Here is a 15,937-nt window from a genome sequence, read left to right as displayed (position 1 = left end):
TTAATTTTTATGCCATTTCTCATGTCTGAAAATATCATTATCACTACTTTGAAATACTTTTGCAAAGCACTCTCCCTTAAACTGTTTCATTCAATATCCCTGACACTCCCAGAAGGTAGGAATTAGATCACTTTATAGATGAAGAAATCAACAAGACTCAGTGAACTCAAGTGTCTTGTAACTAGTTAGGTTTTATTTATTCATCAAATATTTATTGAGTGCATGAAGTGAGATTTATTAAGGCTGGATTTGAGAACAATTTTCCTGACTTCAAGTCAAGGGTTTATATTCCACTATTCTCAACAACTTTATCACTAGGGTAATAAACTCAAAGGAAGGAAATAATAATAGTGTATTGATTTTATTGTTGAGGACCTCTGCAAAACAAGTCTCCGAAAAGTCATTTGTAAACTTCAAGGTAACCACCAGCAAAAGCAGTCTTATTTGTGCTTGCAACCTAGTGCACACTGTTTCATTGTGGATGATTCTACTCAATGCATATTTGATGTATTTATATACAGATCTGGGAACTATTCAAACTGAATTTCGCCACTAACCAGCTGCGGAGCCTTCATTAAGTTACTTAACATTTTGGCGCTTCAACTTCATCATCAGTAAAATAGAAATAATGCTAATGCCTTCGGACTAAGTAGTTGTGGAGATGAAAGCGGTGAAGTATGAAAACGAATTCTGGCTACAGTTCAGTTTCCAGTTGTTTTTAAACAAGTTTTAATTCTGCATTCAAGTGACAAAAACAATGTGCATATAGACGTGAAGTTACAAGGTGACCATTCCAGGAAAGTGCTGTTCTTTATTTTGAAGTATATCTTTACAGTTTTAAATCCCCTTTTACGGTACTGGCAGCTGTCTTCTTTAACGGCGCACTTAATCTGGCATTCCCCATGCCGCCCTCCATCCTCCAGTTCTGTTACCTCCTAAATTAAAAAAAAAAAAAACCACCCCCAAAAAACTATTCCCTTAGATCCTAGAACTCAAAAGCGTGCATAGCAGAGATCCACAAAGACTGAACACGCTACCTAAGACCCCTCTATGTGCCTCTGGATCCTCTAAAGGGGGCGGGGTCAGATGGCTCAAGCCTCACCAAGTCGTCGCCCCTTCTCAATTCTCGCGAGACTTCAAGCAACTAAGCTTCTGCGCATTAAAAACACTAGAAGCCAAGGCGCCAAGGGAGGGGGAGGGGAAGCGGGGGGAGACGGTGTAAACGGCGTGGCCGCCATCTTGTTTGTACCCCGGCTTAGCGCGCGCTCCGTTCTCCGTGACGCACGCTTCCCCCTCCCCTCCGTCGTGCCCAGGCCTCTGCATTGCCCGACTCCGCCGGAGCGCGGGGGCGGCTCTTGCTCTTCCCTGGACTTCTGAGCCGAGGCGTGTGAGTGTGCGGGAGCGTCCGCGGGAGGGAGGGGGAGAGGTGAGCGGCGGCCGCGGGGGGAGGGGCGGCGCTTCCCGCCTTCGGCGGAGACCTCACTTCCCTCGCGTGGCTACTGCTGTAGTTCGGTCCGGCCTGCCCACCGCCATGTTGTGTTCTTTCTGGGCCCGCCGCTGTCGCCGCCGTCGCGCTTGTGGGGTCCGTGCGCCTTGTCGGCCCGGCCCGCGGGCTTTCTCCCATTGGCGGAAGGCGACGGCGGGGGGGCTCGCTCGTGATTGGTCGGTGGCGGGGAGGCCGAGGACCTGGCACGTTATTGGTCGCGCTGGCTCCGGCCTAGGGGTTGTCAAGGAATCAGAGGCTGTGGGGAAGCCGGCGTCTTGGTCTCGGGCTGCTGGGCGATGACCACTTACAGCGCAGGCGTGGGGTGGAGGTTGGGGGCGAGCCTAGAGGCCTTAAGCCGGGAGAGAGGGTGATGTCTGGCCAAGTACTTAAGGAGTATCCTATGCGTGGCTGGGAGTGGGAGGCACTCCAAATTCCAGAGGTGCCCTCCGTGGAACGTGCATGGCCTGGGATAGGGGCGTGTAAGCCTCAAGGGTGCCAGACTTGGAAACGCTGAAACCTGAGTTACAGGTTAAGAGGATCTTTGAGATCCAGGGGTGCTAGACTTGGAGTATAACACAGGGAATGACCCTGATGTCCACAGATGACAAATCTGAGAGCATGGTATGGAAAGAGAGGGCATCAGGGCCCTAGAGACATATCCGATGAACAATAGGATCAGATCAGGAATTTTGCTAGAGAGTGCCAGTGCTGAAATACAGGTTTTGGTGAAACCCTGGAGTCCGTAGTTACCAGATCAGGGCTGTGGTTATGGTGTGAGGAGGAAGTAAACAAATCCAGGCTTAGAGGGAGGCAATCTATTGGATAGGCGTGCTTGTTCTTAATAACAGAAAGCCCAGCCTAGGGGGCACAGCATTTAATAGTGACAGATCTGTAGGAGTGAAAAAATAGAAGCATTTGGGGAAACATTTTCAGATTTGGGAATCATATTAAGAGAGTAGTTATAGATGATGGGTCTCAGGACCTTGCTGCTAGTTTTAGGTGTTCTATACGAAGTTTTGTGGCTTAGACAGTAAAGAATCTTCCTGCAGTACGGAGACCCAGGTTCTATCCCCGGATTGGGAAGATCCCCTGTAGAATGGAATGGCAACCCACTCCAGTATTCTTGCCTAGAGAATTCCATGGATAGAGGAGCTTGGTGGGCTACAGTCCATGGGGTCACAAAGAGACCGGTACAACTGGGTGACTAACACACACATGTAGTTTTACTGCTCTAGGAAAGTTACAGATCGGCTCAGTTTCCAAGTTTCCAAAGCTACTGTTTATAGCAGATATCAGATACTTGGCAATTGTTTGTTTGAAAGGATGTTGTTAGGTTCCTCTTTAGTGGAATAGCACTTGACGGATCCTGGATCTTGGTGCATTTATTTCCTTTTAGATGTGTCTAAAAAGCACACCCACCCTCATACACACTAAAAGAAATTTTTTTTTTCATAAGCAGCCTGGAGCGAAAATAAGCTAGTGCATAGCATCTTGCATCTTGTCTTATGTAACAGGATTTGTCAACTCTGTGTTTCATATATCAAAAAGCTCTTTTTTAAATTGAGAATTGTTAAAAAGAGTCAGCTTGTTGGGGGTATGTTCCTTCTTCTTTGAATTGTAGTAACTTGGATTGTATTACGTTTGTTCCTCCTGAGGTTTGGCGATCATGGAAACACGTTTGTTAAACCTCAGTTTTTCTAACTTGTTTTTCCTTGTCTATTTTAGGTGGTTCTTTCAACTTTAGATAGATATTACATTTCTGTTTTCAAGAAACTCCTATGATTTTCACATTTCTCAGTTTTATGTGAATGCAACTAAAATTTCAAGACAGAAGGGGAAAGTAGTAGAGGAAGGGGATTGACATTTTGGAGTACATTTAACACATTTCCTGTTAAGTAAACATTATCATTCTCATGTTGCAGATGAGAAAATTGAAGATCAGAGAGGTTAAGTAGCTTCTCCAGTGTTACTCAGTGGTTGAACTGGGATTAAAATTCAAGTCACCTGACGTCAAAGCTTGTAGTTTTATCTGCTGTGTCTTGCTATTAGCATAAACCTGACGTCAAAACTCCCAGGTAGTTTTACATTTCACAGTGGATCATTTTTCCTTGACTTCTGGATGTTAGGGATGTATTGAGTGGGAGAATTTGAATAAGAATTTGTATTTTTTGAATAATTACAATAAGAGTTTGTTGTACTGTTCAGACCAAAACAGTCTGAATGTTAAAGAATGTTAACATTGTTAACATTAAATGTTAAAGAATGATAACCATATAGAATATTGTGTCTTCAACTAGGTGTTTAAATTGTATCCCTTAGTTTCTATTGTGAAGGGAGAGATTTACATAGTAAACTGCTGGAGTTTTTCTGAACCCAGGTAGGTAATAGGGGAAATATGTGCAGAAAGTTTAAGAATCTGCATTCTTTAAAACCAGGCTTCAAAATATTGTTGCTATTGACATTCTGTATATGGAAATGATTAATGCCGAGCAGTGAGGAACTACCAAGTACATAGCATAAAGAGCTCACTGGTGAACTTTTTCCAACATCACCATTCTTTAGCACATTTGTCTCCAAACATTGGGACCTATCAAAAAACCTAGTGCCTTCTTCAGACTGGGGTGATTGTAGGATATTCTTATCCTCAATGGCATGTAAATTAAAACTGGATACAACAGAATATTTGCAATTCCAATTTTTCAAGGAAACATTTAAATTCAGGTTTCAAATGAATTGGAAGTCTTATATAATTAGGTGAGGGTCCCCTCCCTCATGCTTGTAATGACATTGCAGTGTGGAAGGTGACTGTCGAAAGTATGAGGGCAGATAGGACGCCATGCATTTGTACATTGGTCATCTCAGCTTCATTTGGCTGAGGCATGAAGTGAATCAAATATGAAGACTGTTAAGACATCCATAACCTAGTCTTTTTTAGCAAATCTGGACAAGTTTACAAAGACAGGCATATACATATATCATTTTTATTCAGCAAACATTTCTTGGTGGCAAGCATTTCTTCAGCACCAGTACATCTTTCTGCATTCGCCTCCATACCTTATACATTATGTGTGCGTGTGTGCGTGTGTGTGTGCGTGTGTGTGTGTGTGTGCGCGCGCGCGCACGCTGTGTCACTTCAGTCGTGTTTGACTCTTTTGAGTCTGTGGACTGCAGCCCCCCAGGCTCCTGTCTATGGGATTCTCCGGGAGTGGGTTGCTATGCCCTCCAGGGGATCTTCCTGAACCAGGGATCGAACCTGCCTCTCTTAAGTCTCCTGTATTGGGAGGCCGGTTCTTTACCACTAGCTCCACCTGGGAAGCCCTACATTCTACATTAACCAATGGCCAATCGCTGGGCCTTGTTATCATTTGGAATTAACTACCCTGGAAATCTTGAACTCCCAGGAGGTCTGAGTTTATACTAAAACCTGTGAACATCAGCTTTGTCTTCTAAGCAGAAATCATACTAATACTTGGTGTGTGTGTGTTAGTCGCTCAGTTGTATCCGACTCTTTGCGACCTCATGGACTGTACCCTGCCAGGCCCCTCAGTTCTTGGAATTCTCCAGGCAAGAGTACTGGAGTGGGTTGCCATTTCCTTCTCCAGGGAAAGAGGAGGCTGTATGATTGTAAATGTCCAACCTGGAGCCCCTCTCTTTCCTCAGGGCCATAGCGTGTGCTGTATGCTTAGTTGCTCAGTCACGTCCAACTCTTTGCGACCCCATGGACTATAGCCCACCAGACTTCTTTGTCCATGGGATTCTCCAGGCAAGAATATGGAAGTGGGTTGCTATTCTCTTCTCCAGGGGATCTTCCCTACCCAGGGATCAAACTTGGGTCTCCTGCACGGCAGGCAGATTCTTTACCATCTGAGCCACCAGATAAGCCATGGTCAGTGTCTTTTTGAGGCAGTTTTGAAATTTCTTAGTTCAGAGGTAGTGAGCCACTAAAGCCATATGAATAAAATTCAAGAATGTCATGAAAAGTGAAGTGAAGTCGTTTAGTCGTGTCCGACTCTTTGCGACCCCGTGGACTGTACAGCCCACCAGGCTCCTCTGTCCATGGGATTCTCCAGGCAAGAATACTGTAGTGGGTTGCCATTTCCTTGCTGCCTTTTATTTATTGCTTACATTGAACCAACAAGGGTCTAAATAATATGTTTTATCCTCACATAGTGTGAGATAGGTACTACTATCACCCTAATTTTTACATAAGGAAACTGAAGGGTTGAATAATTTGCTCAAGATCACGCAGCAAGTAAGTGGCAGAGACCAGATTCAAGCATAAGTCTGTAACTTTTTTTTTAATTGAAACTTTTTTTCAAAGTTATTTATTTTCGTTGCTGTGGGAGGGCTTCTCTCTAGTGGCGGTGTGCGGTGTGCGGGCTCTCGGTGCGCAGGCTCAGGAGTTTAAGTAGTTGTGGTGCAGGGGCTTAGGTGACCCATGGTGTGTGGGATCTTCCTAGACCAGGGATCAAACCCATGTCCCCTGCACTGGCAGGCGAACTCTTTACCACTGGACCACCAGGGAAGTCCTAGTCTGTAACTCTTGATTCTAACACAATTAGTGGTACCCTTACTCTTAGAAAGTGTTCTAGAGACTCCTTAGAATATTAGGGGAAAAAGAAGAACTCTTGCATCTTAGCTCAGGAAGTGGCCTTTGGTTCTTTCGGTCACACCCCTTTGTACTAAAGTCCTGAAAAGTGTGGTGACCTTGATAAGGTCATTTCTGTGCCGGGGTAGAGCCAAGTCTCCCAGTCACTGGGTTCCCAGGCCAGTGCTTATTCTGCTGGGCAGCATTCCCTTGCCTGTGGAAGCACTGATTTGGTGGCAGAGATGACTTTTAAGGAACCTACTGTTTTTTGACAAGTGTGCCTCAGTCACAGGAGGGAGAGTAGCAGAGAACATTATTAAGGTCACAGATGACCTTCTTGAGGTTCATTCCAGCCTCGGGCATACAACCTAAGAACATTCCTTAGCCAGCAAATTGTTCTTCTCCATTCCGTTTCTTGTGCCCAAAGCAAACTGTTTCTGAGTTATCTGATGTCTTAGTCTCTCTTTTCATTTTGTTTATTTGGTTTTGCATGCGTGTACTGTGACTAGTTAGGAAGGCTACAAGGTCATTTTAGTATTTTCCCACAGAGGCTCAAAGCACCTAATATAATATTAATAGGTTAATTGTAGGAGGAAATGGCTTTAAAATACTTTGGCCAAAGAAAGAGTGCCTTTGGGAGGGCCGCTGTAGCTGCTGACCTTGGAGTCTAACCTAGGAAAGAATTCTTCTCTGTAAGGTGTTTACCCTCTGTGGAGCTAGGGGTCAGATTCTTAACCTGTCTGAGCCTTAGTTTCTTCCTATGTAAAGTTGTGGTTAATAGTAATACCTGTCTTACAGAGTACTTAATGAAAAATGAATACAGTAGCATATGGTAGGTGCCTGTCACTGAATGGGCCTTAATGAGTGAGAGAACACAGCAATTTCTTTTTGAGAATAGCGTAAAATCTGCCTGACAGCCAATTAGAGCTTCCTTGATGAGGAGGCTTTGTAATTATCTGCTCTGTTATGTACTGTAGGATTTCTACATGGTGGGGGGGTGGGGTGGGGCAACCATTTGACATGAAAGAAATAGTCTGATTTAGTTGTGCCGTTGTGATTTAGGAACTGATTTCTAGTGGACTGCTGTGAGGTCAGTATTACTTACGAATGCACAAAGTTGTAGGATCATTTGTTTCAGTGTTAAAGTGAAATCACTCAGTCATGTCCCACTCTTTGGGACCCTGTGGGCTGTAGCCTACCAGGCTAATCCATCCACGGGATTCTCCAGGCAAGAGTACTGGAGTGGGCTGCCATTTCCTTCTCCAGGGTATTTTCCCCACCCAGGGATCGAACCGAGGTCTCCTGCCTTGCAGGCAGACGCTTTTACCCTCTGAGCCACCAGAGAAACCTGTTTCAGTGTTAGGTTGTCTCCTAGTCCCGTCTGTTAATCCCCAGGTGCTGAGTGGTCATGGTTCTCATGAGAAGAAAATGTCTTCATATTTGCCAAAGAGTAATGGTTGTTAAAATCAGAACAGCCAGTTTTATCATTATGTCCAGAAAGAGACTTGCATTATATTCATTTAAAATTTTTTCTAATTGTAGAAATAGTTGAAGTAGGACTGTCAGCTTGATTTGTAGTCACCTGGATAACATTTTCTTTAAAGTAAGCAGAAAGACAACATTGTAGAATGGTTCAGGAAAAAAATCTCCCTGCCTGCAGAAATTTTTGCCGGGTTGCAAAATTTGCTGCACCCTTTCCACAGTTCAGTCACTCAGTCGTGTCTGACACTGCGACCCCATGGACTGCAGCACGCCAGCCTTCCCTGTCCATCACCAACTCCCGGAGCTTGCTCAAATTCATGTCCATCGAGTAGGTGATGCCATCCAACCATTTTATCCTTCGTTGTCCCCTTCTCCTCCTGCCCCCAATCCCTCCCAGCATCAGGGTCTTTTCCAATGAGTCAGCTCTTTGCATGAGTTGGCCAAAGTAGTGGAGTTTCAGCTTCAGGATCAGTCCTTCCAATGAATATTCAGGACTGATCTCCTTCAGAATGGCCTGGTTGGATCTCCTTGCAGTCCAAGGGACTCTCAAGAGTCTTCTCCAACACCACAGTTCAGAAGCATCAATTCTTTGGCGCTCAGCTTTCTTTACTTCTCCTTGTTCTAATTGCTGGTTCTAGTTGTCTCCATGCTCAGCTTTCTTTACTTCTCCATTTACCCTTTCCACACTTATCCGTGTTTTAGCTGTGATGCACCTGATAGCTGTGAGGCTACCTCTGTGCTCATTTTCAGCATGGGAGTTGTATTTTTCCGTTTTTCATTTTGGTTTAAATTCTTACTTGTCTGCAGGTTTCATTTAAATCCATTGTACTTTCTTTTATACAGTAAGTGCTTTCTCATGGATAAACTTAAGGTGCAGTTTAGACAGAGGGACTAGTCTAACCTTTGCATTTGAATGTTTCCAGTAGAAAAGGTTTAAATTAAGGTTCAAATCTCCATGTTTAAGGTACATAAGATATCCTATTTAAATGAACACCCTCCATTTAAAATCGACAGTATATTGTTATAAATCAGATTCAAGAATTATTAAACACATTCATGAATATAAGCTAAAATAGTGATCTTGAGCAATGCTTCAATAAGTGCTTCAGTGACTCACAGGAAATTAAACTGGAGTGTAGAGTATTTTATATCTTATCATTGCCTTACATTTGTTAGAGTTACTGAGGGTTTTCAGAGTCCCTAGTTACTGTTAACCCTGTCCTCAGGAGCTGCAAGTTTTCCATTACTGTGTCTGTATGAAGTGGGATTCTTTGCCCAGTATTAAGAAAACATATCCCGTCACCAGTGGCATGATCTGTCCGTTTAAAAGAGAAAAAAGAAAGTACATGCTATCTGCACAGTTGAACATTTTTGTGTTTCTTAAGTCTCTCAAAAATTATTATTGTACCCTGAAGGTAAGTAGCTTAGAATTTGCTCATTATCAAATGACAAAGTTGGGGCCTATTTAAAAGCAAAGCATACTTGGTTGGCAATTATTTGAGAGGCAGAGGATTGCTATTTATGGTGATATTTAGTGTCACTGTCATGAAAAAAGGAAATGCCATAATGTGTGTAAAACTCCCAACCGTTTTGGAAGATGGTCAGAATAGACTTGCCTGTAGTTTTCTTTTCATTCCACTAAAATTTGTAAGTTGGCCTAGAGCAGCATTTCCCAAGCTGTTTCACTGAACATTAGTTCTTACACAATGCTAGTAAGTGTCCTCTGGGGGTGAAAAAAGGATCCTTGACAAAATAATGGCCAAAGGCATTTCTTTTCTATATAATTAGTATTGAGAACATTTGTGCTCATGTACAGCTCTTCAAGAGAAAGAATACAGTATGCAGTGTTTCTTGAACTTATTGGGCCATGAAACTCTGTGAGAACACTTGATCAGCATTTCATGTTATGATTGGTTTGCAGTAGAGCCCAGTTGAGCAGTTCTGGTATAAAGAGTTTATGAATAAAAAACGAATCCTTTGTATAGGTTAGCTGGGCCAGTAGTGGGAAAGGACTTCTCTGGGAACATACATGTTTCCAAACTAACATAGACTCTTAGGGATTATGTGATTTCAAAGATCATCTAGTCCCATTGCCAGCAGCAGTATTAACAGAAGCGGTCTCCGTCTTTTGGAGCACTTACTGTTCATCAGGCACTGTGTTATTCTCCATGCATCGTTAACCACTGGTCTCTCTAGAGTAGTTTACCATCCGTTGGTCTTCATTTATGCTTTGGAGAATATAATTTATTCTTAAAACACAAATAATTGAGAATTTATGATCCACCTCTGGTCTCACCTGTTAGGTTTATTTTATTCATTTGTTTGTTGAGCATCCCTTTACTGAGCACCAGCACCATGTTCCTTATTCTAATGATGTTACTGTTGCTCAGAATGTTTCTGGGACTTCTTTGGAGATTATCTTCAGAACATCTGTCAGATTTTTTGAAAAATGTGTTGACATACTTTTTTTTTTACTTGAAGATGATTTTGATTTGGAAAATACAGTATGAAAATAGTTTTTCAGGACCAAGTCAGGTGAAAAATAAGGGTCAGAAGTTACAGTCTGGCAGCCCTCAATTTTCTTTGATCTGCTTATAATTTTTAAAAAAAAATTAAACTTGAAAATATGAAGATTTATCATTTAAAACAGTCGGGTTTCCTTTTTCTTTTTTTCTAAACCAAACAAAATAATACTACTTATGAAGCCGTTCCAAGGGTTCTGGAAGAGATAATGAGGGTAGTGACGCAAGGAATTGGCGTAATGGATGTTCTCTGTGATGCTAGTTAAAATATTTTAAAATTGAAGGTATCCCTGGTGATCCAGTGGTTAAGAGTAAAATTGAAGACATTGAAATTATTCATTAATATGGGACTCATTAAAAATTATATCCATTCAGTGGAATATCATTCAATTATTAGAAGGGATGTAGGTCTTTATTTGATAGGGGAAATTATTCACATTATTTAAATGAAAAGATTACAAAACTTTTTGTATGGGTTATCTAATTTGGGGGAACTAACTTAACCTCATATCTCATTTACATAAGAAAAGCTTTTAAAAATATATAACCCAAAATACTAATGCTGCTTGATTCTGGCTACTTGGATTAAAGGTGTTCTTTGAAAAAAAAAAAAAATTCAGTCCCACGAACCTATAACAGCATCAGTGCAAAACTGCTATATATGTCCATTTCATCAGCTTTGTGTATAATAAGGCACACAACAATTCTAATAGTCAAATGAAAATGGCTTTGTTTGCCCATCTCAACATATGAAAAGTTCATTTTTCTCTAAATGTTCTCGTCTCTGATATTTCCTGGGACCCTGGGTTTACTTACTGGTCCAAAGGGGTCAATTAAGGACACCATCAATAAAATGTTCAGGCTGCTGTAGAGCCCAGTTTCTTTGCTGCTATTTTTGCTTCTGCTGGAATACCGTGTAACCTCCAAGATCAAGTCATCTGGGGTACTGAGCAAGACCCTGTCCTTAGCAGGAATTGTTATGGTGGTTGAGACCAGCTTCTGCCGTGACTCTGGTTCTTTAGTCATTCTTCAGGATGCTGTATCAGGAGTTGTGCTAGCTTCAACTTTTTGTGTGTCCAGGATCTGGCTTTTGCTTCTTTTATTGAATCTGAAGCTGTCACTGCGATGGGCCAGCATTCCCCCATGACCCTCATCAGTTGGAGCTGAGTAGTAACTGCTCCCCTCCCCTCTTTTTTGGCTGTGCTGCATGGCTTGTGGGATCTTAGTTCCCCAACCCTGGATCGAACCCAGGGCCCCCCGCAGTGAAAGTGCCAAGTCCTAACCACTGAACCACCAGGCACTTCCCCAGGAGCTGCCCGTTTGGATGAGGTGTGCACTCTCCAGTTCCCCTCAATCCCCGTTACTCCTTATTATTTCATTGACACTATGGCCAGGTTCAGTTCAGTTCGTTGAGTCAGTCGTCTCTGACTCTCTGCGACCCCATGAACTGCAGCACGCCAGGCTTCCCTGTCCATCACCAACTCCTGGAGTCTACCCAAACTCATGTCCATTGAGTCAGTGATGCCATCTAACCATCTCATCCTCTGTCATCCCCTTCTCCTCCTGCCTTCAATCTTTCCCAACATCAGGGTCTTTTCAGATGACTCAGCTCTTAGCATCAGGTGGCCAAAATATTGCAGTCTCAGCTTCAACATCAGTTCTTCCAGTGAACACCCAGGACTGATTTCCTTTACTGGTTGGATCTCCTTGCAGTCCAAGGGACTCTCAAGAGTCTTCTCCAACACCACAGTTCAAAAGCATCAATTCTTTGGCTCTCAGCTTTCTTTATAGTCCAACTCTCAAAACCACACTTGACTACTGGAAAAACATAGCCTTGACTAGATGGACCTTTGTGGACAAAGTAATGTCTGCTTTTTAATATGCTTTCTAGGTTGGTCACAGCTTTTCTTCTAAGGAGCAAGTGTCTTAATTTCGTGGCTGCAATCACCATCTGCAGTGATTTTGGAGCCCCCAAAAATAAAGTCAGCCACTGTTTCCCCATCTAATTGCCATGAAGTGATGGGACCAAATGCCATGATCTTAATTTTCTGAATGTTGAGCTTTAAACCAACTTTTTCACTCTGCTCTTTCACTTTCATCAAGAGGCTCTTTAGTTCTTCTTCACCTTCTGCCATAAGGGTGGTGTCATCTGCATATCTGAGGTTATTGATATTTCTCCCGGCAGTCTTGATTACAGCTTGTGCTTCATTCAACCCAGCGTTTCTCATGATGTACTCTGCATGTAAGTTAAATAAACAGGGTGACAATATACAGCCTTGATGTACTCCTTTTCCTATTTGGAACCAGTCTTAGGCCAGGTTAGGGTTTGATTTATATCTCTGTTCTGAGCACCAAGGATATATGTAGATATAAATGAGACACAGTTGCTGCCTTCAAGAAGTCCTTGTCTGGTAATAGAGATGTGGTAAAAAGTAATTCAGTATGTGATAGGTTCTGTAGTTAAGTGTATATTTAAATATTAACTGAGCGCCTACCACATGCCAGGTATTAATGCTGAGTGCTGTAACTCATCTCATTTAAGCCTTAGCACTTCTGTGAGTTGGTGTTACTTTTTTAATTTCCATTTTACACTTGAGGCAGTGAGCTCAGAGATGGTTAAGTAACTTGGCCAAGGTTATAAAGCTGGTAAGTAGGTAATTGTGATTTAAAATCAGTTTTCTGACTAAGAGCATCAATTCCCACCCTGCCTTCTTTGGAAGCATTAAAGCTTGACCCATGTAACCAGATGCACCGGTTTTTATCTTAGGGTGTTTTTTAGGGCAAGATGATGCAATTGTCTGGTGAGAGGCTCGTGAGGTGCAGGACTGGGGAAGAATATGAGTTAGAATTGCAGAGGCTCTTGGTCCACAGTAATGATAAGCTAGAGAAAGCTATCCTGAGTGAGACTGCAGATGGAAATTCTAGGGTAATTTGAGTTCTTTTCCCACTTGTTGTTAAGTCATGTCTGACTCTTTTGAGACCCTATGGACTGTAGCCTGCCAAGCTCCTGTGTCCATGGGATTTCCCAGGCAAGAATACTGGAGTGGGTTGCCATTTCCTTCTCCAGTGGATATATTCCCAGCTCAGGGATGGAACCCACGTCTCCTGCATTGACAAGTGGATTCTTTACCACTGAGCCACCTGGTAAACCCCCACTGGTGGTTGAATTCTACTAAGGTGACTATTGATTCGAAATAGGGATTGAAGTGTTTTTCTTGCAAACTGCCAAGAACTAATAAAAACTATGCCAAAGACCGTCACAAAGTATCAAGGGGCATGTTTGGTTTAATCTGGTGCATCAAAAGCAGAGTCAGAGGGTAGACTTTTGGAACAATAACCAGACCTCAGCCGGGATTGGTGGTGAAAAGCATGGATTTCCAGAATAAAGCTGGGGAAGATTTTTAGCTGGTAGTCCTCCTACACTGCCCTTTATGGCTCAGGAGTTGCTTTCTGCAGGGTTGCAGGGTATGCTGGAGATAAAAAAAGACATTCCTTCGTAGTAGCTTTGGGGCCTTAAGGAGCTAGGCCTTTCTGAACTTTAACCCCTATGTAAAACAAGGAATTTAGATTGGATGACCTTTAGTATTTTCCCCTTTTTTTTTTTAAATGCTTGTTCAGACACAGTACAGTGTATCTTACATATGCTAGCTCATTTAATTCTTAGAGTGATACAGATGGTGATAGCCATATGTTACTGATAAGGAAACTGAGGCTTAGGGTTAGTCTAGTGTCATACAGTTTCTAAGTAGAGGAATGTGAATTTGAAACTAGCTCTTCCTGATTCCCAGGTGTTTAGTTGTTTTGATGTGAATAAGCATATTCCTCTGCTTCCCACCCCTCAAAGCAGTTTCTTTGCTTCCTTGCAGCTTACCTGACCCCCAGTCTTAGGAGGTTAAGCGAGGCTCTAGTGTGAATAAGGCACACCACAGGCCTATTGGCCTTCTGCCTTCTCTTCCAAAGTTGGTAACTATTCAGGATCTAAACTTTTCAGAAAAGAACTGCAATGCCTCTAACTCTGTGTAGCTTCAGGAATCGTCCCACAGTGCACTCTGTTAGCGTAAGTAAGCTCTTATTTAGATGCTGTAGTGAAATTGCCATGCAGTTCTTTAATATTTTAATGTATAATGTTTTTAATGATTTAGTTGTTTCTAGTCCTTATAAATTATACATGTGATTTGCTACTGGTTAAATGTTTCTAGTGGTTTAGCAATAAAATTTGTATCAAATTATGGAGTGCTGTTTGTCAGATACTTAACTGGATCTCTAACCAACAGATGAAATTAAACATCAGTCAGATTCCTAATTTTTAAATTAATGAAGTTGGATGTGATGACTAATGCTATCTATGCATACAGTCAGCCTTTATCTGTGTATACTGAACTCACAAATACAGAGGGTCAACAGTATTGCACCATCTAATATAAAGGGCTCGATCATCCTCAGCTGACATTTAGTAAATAAATGCAGGGGATCCTGGAACCAGTCTCCCGTAGATACCAATGGAAGACGGTAAGTGCGACCCCTGAGGATCTCCTTGGACTCGGGCCTGGGGCGCGTCACGTCTCGGTAAGCACTGTAGTGCCGTGGCAAGGCGGCCACCCTGGTTGGGACCCGAGTTTAAATCCTGGATGCATGGCTGGGCGCCAGTTGCTTAACGTCTCTGCACCTCACTCTTTCTCTAAGAGAACTTAGCATGGCAAAGTGATTGGACCGTCCGCCTTGCTTCATCTTCAGGAAACTGCTGGATCTCTGCATATGTCTATAATGACCTCTTATGTAAAATTGAGGAATTTCTAGAAAGGATCTCATCTGTCTGGCAAAACAGTTGTGTTGTTTAGTCCTGAGATAATTTGTTTTTATGAGAGGAAGCAGATCTAAGGAGATCGTTAAAGGACTCAGGTAATAGTGAGATGTTTCTATTTGAATACTTTTAAAAAATGGTAACTGATTTTCACCATATTAGGAGGCTTCTCTTAAAACATAAATAGTTGGGTGCGTAATCCATAACATGTCCTTGACCACCACTGGCAAACTTTAGTACCCAGAATGTCTTCAGTAACCACGATACTTAAAATCAGCCCTGCTGCTTATTCTTAAAAATGTGGTAGAAAAGTTTATCCTCTTGATATCAAAACTCTGTTATATTGAAAGCTTATCAGCAATATTTTGTAACCACCCTAAATAAATTAGTTAACCCATCAAACTATATTGTTTTAAACAGTATAGTCACTAATGTTCACTCTTTGCCAGTTTTCTCCCCCTTTGTCATTATATTTTCCTCTTGGGTTCCTGGTGGACTTTCTGAAAATACAATTGTCCCTGTCACTAACTTCACACATTATCACAGAATTTTTCTATTTAGATTAATTTGTATTTCAAAATAAAGTGATTTGTCCTGGTACTAATGTGTGCTTTTGAAATTACCATGGACATAATGACAGATGCCTTTTTGGAAGTCTTGCAGACTGTTCTATGACCATTGATAGCACTCTTTGTTACTTTGAAGAAGCTATATTTTCTTTGGAGTCATTGGATTTAGCCCACCCAGTTTTCTTTTTCTTCTTCTGTTAATGTTCAGCAGAGAGCTGAAGATAGTTAAGCCACAACTTTCCAACCTTGTGCACATTGCTTTTCTGGTTTACTGCCATAGGATCCTGTAGCAGTATTTTACAGACATCTTTGATAGCCAATCAGAAGCAGTTAAATTACCTTAAATTTTTTTAAATGGAACTCTGACAGCCAATAAGAAATCCTTTGGGTGGGAACTGTAACAACCCTTTCGGGTGATTTTAAGAACACTTCTAAAATTTCAGAATCTTCTGTTTTGGAAGCACATGTGACCCTAGTGCATCTGCTGTG

General features: G+C 42.1%; 1 protein-coding gene across 3 annotated transcripts in view; it reads left to right on the top strand.

Moving 5' to 3' along the window:
* The first annotated feature begins 963 nt into the window (after nt 1-963).
* Nucleotides 964-15,937, top strand: part of NFYC (nuclear transcription factor Y subunit gamma) — a 62,939-nt gene continuing 47,965 nt past the window's right edge. Inside the window, exon 1 of one of the 3 annotated variants that reach the window (XM_065915378.1) lies at nt 964-1,426. The gene's annotated coding sequence lies outside the window, so the exon portion shown is untranslated. The remainder of the gene's footprint in view (nt 1,427-15,937) is intronic. The other 2 variants (XM_065915366.1, XM_065915406.1) reach the window with 2 other exon arrangements.

This window comes from Muntiacus reevesi, chromosome 1, assembly GCF_963930625.1.
Source record: "Muntiacus reevesi chromosome 1, mMunRee1.1, whole genome shotgun sequence".
In the NCBI taxonomy this organism is placed as follows: domain Eukaryota; kingdom Metazoa; phylum Chordata; class Mammalia; order Artiodactyla; family Cervidae; genus Muntiacus; species Muntiacus reevesi.
The sequence above is the reverse complement of the archived record's forward strand: the minus strand, read 5'-3'. Positions and strand labels throughout refer to the sequence as shown.